Raw genomic sequence first — 7,554 nt, forward strand, 5'->3', positions numbered from 1 at the left:
GCTGAACAAGGAGAATACATGGACATAGGGAGGTGAACAACACACACTGGGGCCCGTTGGGGTGAGTGGTGGGAGGGAGAGCATCAGAATAAATAGCTAATGCATGTGGGGCTTAATACCTAGGTGATGGGTTGATAGGTGCAGCAAACCACCATGGCTCATGTTTACCTATGTAACAAACCTGCACATCCTGCACATGTATCCTAGAACTTAAAATTTAATTTAATTTTTAAAAAAGAGAAACTACCCACTAACCTCTAACTAGGGACTTTCTACTTTAGTCAATGAAATATCATCTTTGTCTTGCTTCCACTAACACCTCATAAACATTTTCCCCTCTCCCACTCAGTGGAGCCCCAACCAGTTGCAGTTTGGTGCTGCCTGATTTATGAATTGCTGTCTGCTCAAATAAACTCTAAAATTTAAATGTGCCTAAGTCGATATATTAACAGCACAGAGTGGTGCTCAAAAGACATTAATGGATAACCAGACCTGATCCTTAATTCTGTCTTCCCTCAGTTGTGCTGTCTCCTGGTTGGCACCTTTTGTGCACCTCATGTTCCCTTGGCTGGTGATATGGTTTGGCTGTGTCCCCACCCAAATCTCACCTTGAATTGCAATAATCCCCACATGTCAAGGGCAGGGTCAGGTGGAGATAATTGAATCATGGGGGCTGTTTCCCCCATACTTTTCTCATGGTAGTGAATAAGTCTCACGAGATCTGATGGCTATATAAAGGGTTTCCCCTTTCGCTTGGCTCTCATTCTCTCTTGCCTGCCACCAGGTAAGGCATCGGTTGTTCTTCCTTTATCTTCCACCATGATTGTGAGGCCTCCCCAGCCATGTGGAACTGTGAGTCCATTAAAGCTCTTTCCTTTACAAATTACCCAGTCTTGGGTATGTCTTTATTAGCAACATGTGAATGGACTAATACAGCTGGGCTTTTTGTCCCGGCCCTCTCTGTAACACCAGCTATGCCCAGGAGCCATTTGGCAACATTGCACCTCAACAGCACCCTCATCTCTCATGGCTCTCCAGCACAGACCCAGCCAGTCATCCTGACACACGTGCAAACCTGGAAGGAAATGGGAGATAACATTCCATAGGGCACTCCTCGACCACTGGGATATGGGAGCTGATTTTTAGAATGCCCCCCTCTTTCATGTCTCAGGAGACTATTTCGAGGTATATTCTGCACAGCTCTTCAGAGAGTCACCAACAGGATTGTGTTCCTATTGCCCTCAACAGTAACCAGCTAATAACACGCCCTTGGATGGGCTTTCACTCCCTGCACCTTGAAATTACTTCCCAAAATATATTGCCTGCAAACAAGTCCTCATCTCAGACTCTACTTAGATGCAAGTCCACAATGGTTTTGATGGCAGAAGAAATTACACAGGGGAACCAAACTTCCACAGTCAGAGGCTACTCTGCTAGACTCAACAGGTCAGCCTGGAAACAAGTCCCATTGTTACAGGATTATGGAAGGAGACAGTGTCTAGCATGCTCTGTGGCTAGTAAGCACAAACCTAGAAGTCCCAAGGAGGGAAAAACAATCCCAAGATTGAATGATGTCAGTCTGAAGAGCCATCTCTGTGCAGCAAGGCCATCTGCTACATCTAACTTAGCTCAATATCAATAGCTAAGATAAATGAGCCCTCTCTTTTAAAGATGCTCATCTATAGTTAGAATTTAATCCTTTTGGACCAGTAGGTCCCAGTCACTTGGCGGTCTATGGAGCTATTGTGGGAGCTCATAATAGTTTATATAATCACTGTACCTTGTCTGCAGAGGGAAGAAATGTCTCATCATTTCTTTAGACAGCCTATGTGTATACATGCTGTTTCAATTCATCAAATAAAAACTCATTCTAAAAATGTTACTGATTTTTTATAGCTTTTGACCATTATATGTCTTCTCTATCAATAATAGTATCCTCGTTTAAAGGGTATCTGCAAATTACATTAACATTAGAAAGGGATCCTCATATTCCAAAAGTTTTATAACACCTGTTTTAAGTGATATTAAAATAAAACAATGCTGTAGTTGCTTAATGATAGCTTCTAAACATCAAATGTCTATATATATGTATATATAGTGTTCATGTATACAGTATATATATACAGTTCATATATACGTATATATACTCTATATATGTATATATATGTAGTGTCTATATATAGACACTCGGTGTTTAGAAGCTATCATTAAGCAATTACAGCATTGTTTTATTTTCATATCACTTAAAACAGGTGTTGTAGAGCTTTTGGAATATGAGGATCACTTTCATATATATATATATATATCTTAAACCTTTCAACAACCCCATAAAAGAGGTATTATTAGTTCCCCTTTAAAAGTAAGAAAACAGATTCAGAATGTGTACGGAACTTGCCCAAGACCATAGAGATAAGTGTTGGAGCTAAGATCAGGATGGAGGCCCGTGAGTCCTTCCTGTCGCCATCATTCACTCACTGAATAGGCATGTTGGGGACGTGTGGGGACATGCCAAGTGCTGTACACTTTGGGTAAAGCACAGTCATTATCCAACCCTTGCTCCTGGAAAAATTTCCCTTCTGACAGTTTAATTCAATTCTTCTCCTTGCTCAGCTTAAGTGGGTTTAAGGTGTAACAGAATCTGACCTTCTTTAGCTTCTTTTCACAGCCCCTAAGATGCATTCTGCCTATCCTTTTGCAAGGATTTCTTGCTCTTTTATCACCTGTTTGTTCTCTGGCCTCTAGTTCACCTACAAAGAAAGATTAAAGGGGAGACAAGCTCAGTTATTTGAGTCTTTCCAGCTGCCCCAATTTCATCCTTCTGCCAGGGATGGTCCTATAAGGAGGAATCAAAGCGTTGGCAAGAACAGATTCCCATCGTTTCCAGCCACGCTGCCTTGAGGCACACAGAGGTGGCAAAAAAAAAAAAAAAGTGCCTGGTCAGGTTTTCTGTGTGTGTCCTCTGTGTTCCAAAACCAGAGAGACCTGCTTCCCAAGCCTCCACGTGCCTTCTCCATTAGCACCAAGCACAGCTAAACCCTGGGCAAGTCCTCCCTCTAAAATATCACCAGGGAACAAACCCAGCAACCTTGTCATTTATCAGAATGATGATCAGCCCAGCAACACAGTCAGGCTGGACCAAATCAACTTCAAGTTATTTGAAATGTGTAATCCATTAAGTAAACTGATCTGTCACAATGCCCTGGGTCATTCCCTGGCAAGGTAGCCCATGATGAATAGCTGCTAAGGGGCAGAACATAGGTAGTTTTCTGAGGTCCATCAACAGATTGACTGCACATAAGTGCCAAGACAGTTACAGGACACCTCCAGGAAGCACTTTCAGGCATGCCTGTGATATCACAGTGACAAGAAAAGTTCAGCATCACAGGACCTGCAGCTGGTTTTGATCAGAGTTATCTTCTCCTGACTCCCAGCAATGTTGTCACAAAACATGGCTGGCCCAGCTAAATTGGAAGTTGTTCTTTTTAGTTGTTTTTTTTTTTTTTTTTTTTTTTTTGGGCAGGGGGGCAGGTCTGGGGAGATTTTTTTTGTTTGTTTTTTGTTTGTTTTGTTTTGTTTGAGACAGGATCTTGCTCTGTCACCCAGGCTGCAGTGCAGTGGCACAATCTCGGCTCACTGCAGCCTCAACCTCCTGGGCTCACGTGATCCCCCTGCCTCAGCCTTCCAAGTAACTGGGACTACAGGCATGTGCCACCAGACCCAGCTAATTTTGTTTTATTTTTTATAGAGATTGGGCGGGGGGAAGTCTCACTATGTTGCCCAGGCTGGTCTTGAACTCCTGGACTCAAGTGATCCTCTTGCCTGTGCCTCCCAAAGTAGTAGGATTACAGACATGAGCCACCACACCTGGCTATGAAATTCTGGAATCTTAAAGAAGCTGAGTGACAAATGCATTGTGACACCATAATTTAGCTCCTTTAGGAATCCATCTCAATGAATGCAAAGATTTGGCTACAGGTTGTTTCATAGAGTGTTATTTGTGGATGATGTGATGTTGATGATGGTGATGATGGATCAAGCTTGGCACTGATCCAAGCACTTCATGTGTAATATTAACCCAAGTTATCATCATAGCAACCCCCTGAGGTAAAATATTATTATTAACAGTATTATTATAATTAATTGTAGTAACCCCATTAGCAAAATATTATAAGTATCAATATTATTATAATTAAAGTAGTATTATTACAATTTTACAAATGAGAAAACTGACACCTACAGCAGTCAAATAATTTTGTCAATATGATGCATCCAGTAAAAACAATCTGCCAGGCCAGGCGCAGTGGCTCACGCCTGTAATCCCAGCACTTTGAGAGGCCAAGGCAGGTGAATCACGAGGTCAGGAATTCAAGACCAGCCTGGCCAACAAGGTGAAACCCCGTCTCTACTAAAAATACAAAAATTAGCTGGGCGTGGTGGCGGGCACCTGTAATCCCAGCTACTTGGAGGCTGAGGCAGGAGAATTGCTTGAAACCGAAGGCGGAGGTTGCAGTGAGCCAAGATTGCACCACTGCACTCCAGCCTGGGCAAAAGAGTGAAGTTCTGTCTCAAAACAAAACAAAACAAAACAAAATCTGCCTTCAGAGGCTGCTCTTTTAAGCATCTCTGCTAGTTGCAAGAAACCAATCACCCACATGTGTTTTATCTTTCAAATATTCCGAGCTTTCAATTTTATTCCCTTTAATCCTCAAGAAAGAATGATAGGGAATCCTTAATAATATTTTTGTAATAAAATTACCACATTAACTTTGAGAAGAAATAATATAATCTTCAGGCAAATAAAGCATTATTTGCTTTTTCTAAGCATATTTAAGCTACTCTGGTTGTCAGAAACCAGAACTCAATTCTTAAAATCAATATGCACTATGGAAAGCCATGTGATTTGGCAAAGTTTCTATCATTGCACGAGTTGTCTGGTTTTAGTTGATAGAGTGAAAAGAACAAAATGTAAACTAATGTAACTCAAGGGTTTGGGGTAAGTTTCAGCATATGTGTCATTATTTCATTGTATCCCCAGGAGAACACTAGGAGGTGTATATGATTAGTCCCATTTGCAGAGATAGGAAAGAAAGGCTTAGAGAGGTTAAGTAATTTTCCCAGTACTATGGACTGAATTGTATCTCCCCAAAATTCATATGTTCAAGCCCTAACCCCCAATGTGACTATGTTTGAAGCAAGGAAATCATTAAGCACCAGAAAGCTCAATCCTGACATGCTCCCTCTCCATGTGCACAGAAAAAGGCCACGTGAAGACACGGGGAAAAGAAAGCTGTTAACAAGGCAAGAAAAAGAGCCCTCAGCAAGAACTGAATCAGCTGGCATTTCAATCTGGGACTGCTAGCCTCTACAGCTTTGAGAAAATAAATTTCTATTGTTGAAGCTTCCCAATGTACAGTATTTTGTTATGGCAGCCTGAGCAGACTAGTACACTCAAGATCACGCAGCTACCAAACAGTAGAACAGAACCAAAACTTGTGCTTTCTTCATTGCAACAGGCTGTCTGTATTTGGCATTAGTGGTTCCCATTCAACAGCAGCTACTTTTCTTCTTTCTTACTTAGAGAACCCAATTGACTTCTGGCAGCCTATAGGCTGGTCCTCTTCTTCTTGTCAGAGATTGGTTAAATTTGGTGTACGTTGTAATTTGGGCAATGAGATGGGAAGCAAGTCTGCTGAAAGGCTTCTGAGAAAGATTTCCTTACCAAAAAAATTTCAGAAAGAAATGGTTTCTTTTCTGCCACTGGACATGAACATGTCTGCGCTTGAGAGCTGGATCTGTGGCAGCCATCTTGTAAGCATGAGGGGGTTACTCTGAGGGAAAAATGCTAAAGACTACAGAATGACAAGATGGAAGGAATCTTGTCATTTGTCCCCTCCAAATCTCATGTTGAAATTTGATCCCTAATGTTGGCGGTGGGTCCTAATGGAAGGAGTTTGGGTCATGGAGACGGACCCCTCATGAATAGATTAGTGCCCACTAGGTGCTTGTCAACATTATAGAGCTTCTACAGAAACCAACTTGGAGTTTCCCTCATTCTGACATATTGTTGATGAGCTAATAAATCCTCTTATTGTTCATGCTATCATGAGTAGGGTTTTCTCTTCCTTTCTGGTACTTCCTGTTCCTTCCTTCCTGATACAATCAGTATTTCAAGCCTACAAACACATAGCTATGCAGATGTCGCTGAAGGGACCATAAATTCCCAGTTAGGCTTGCAGCCTCTCCTCCACATCTCTCAGGGGGCCAGAACCTGAACCACCCATGGCTAGGATTTCACCCCTCCTCAAGAGAGACCACATGCCTTCACAATGTTAGAATTTGTTTATGCTGATATGAAATCCAGTGTTTGTTATCAACTGCTCCTACTTCTACCCACTAAGCAAATATCATCTCTGTTCTTTAACTTTTAAATTTATACAATGAAGGCATGTCTGGACTGAGCTCTGGGTTTAGACAATGGGATAAGTAAAACGGGGTCCTTGCCCCATTAATTACTCATAATTTTCACAATAGCCATTCAGATTTTGAAGGCAGCTATCATATTTTCTATCCCCAAATTGTCAGCTCCCAAAAAATATAGACTTTAGTTATACTTCTTTTGCAATACTGGCTTACTATAGGCATGTAATAGATTTCATGGGATGAATGAATCAATGAATGAATGGTAGAAGAAATGGAACATTTAACAAGTGCCAAACATAGGGATAGATATAGACATAGATATAGATTCTGCTCATGAAAGAAGTCAGGAAGAGAAGATGAAGACATAGATATAAGAAAAAAATTGAGAAAGCAACAGACAAATTTCAATTAGGTCCAACCAGTGTCATATAGCTTACAAGTAGTATTTGAGCTGTGAATTGGCATGAAAGAGACTACAGTCAAGGGAAAATTCATTTGCCTGATGCTATAGTTGGATGTTTGTCCCCTCTAAGTCTCATGTTGAAATTTGATCCCTAATGTTGGAGGTGGGGCCTATTGGGAGGATTTTGGTCATGGAGGGGGACCCCTCATGAATAGATTAGTGCCCACTCGGTGTGTGGTGAGGGAGTTCTAGCTCTGTTAGTTCTCCAGAGAGCTGGCTGTTAAAAAGAGCCAGGCAGCAACCCCTCCTCTCTCTTGCCTCCTCCCTCACCCTGTGCTCTCTCTGCATGCCAGCTCCCCTTCGCCTTCTGCCATGAATAGAAGCCACCTGAGGCCCTCACCAGATGCCCAATCTAGAACTTTTCCAGACATCAAAATCACGAGCCAAATAAATTTGAGTTTTTTTCCTTATAAAAATTACCCAGTTTCCAGTATTCCTTTATAGCAACACCAAATGAAGACACCAACTTTGTGCCAAATGCTGCACTGGATGCTTTCACAGACATTCTTCTACCTAATCCTCTAATAACTGTTTGGGGCAAGTATTGTCCATGTTTTAGACAATGAGGAAACCAAGGCTCAGAGAATTTCAGAAACATGTTCAAAATCACAGAGGCGGTGAGTGGTAGGGCAGAGATTCAAACTTTTTGGTCCCTGAACCCATGTTGTTTC

The sequence above is a fragment of the Pan troglodytes genome, chromosome 10 (assembly GCF_028858775.2).
Source record: "Pan troglodytes isolate AG18354 chromosome 10, NHGRI_mPanTro3-v2.0_pri, whole genome shotgun sequence".
NCBI classification, from domain to species: Eukaryota; Metazoa; Chordata; class Mammalia; order Primates; family Hominidae; genus Pan; species Pan troglodytes.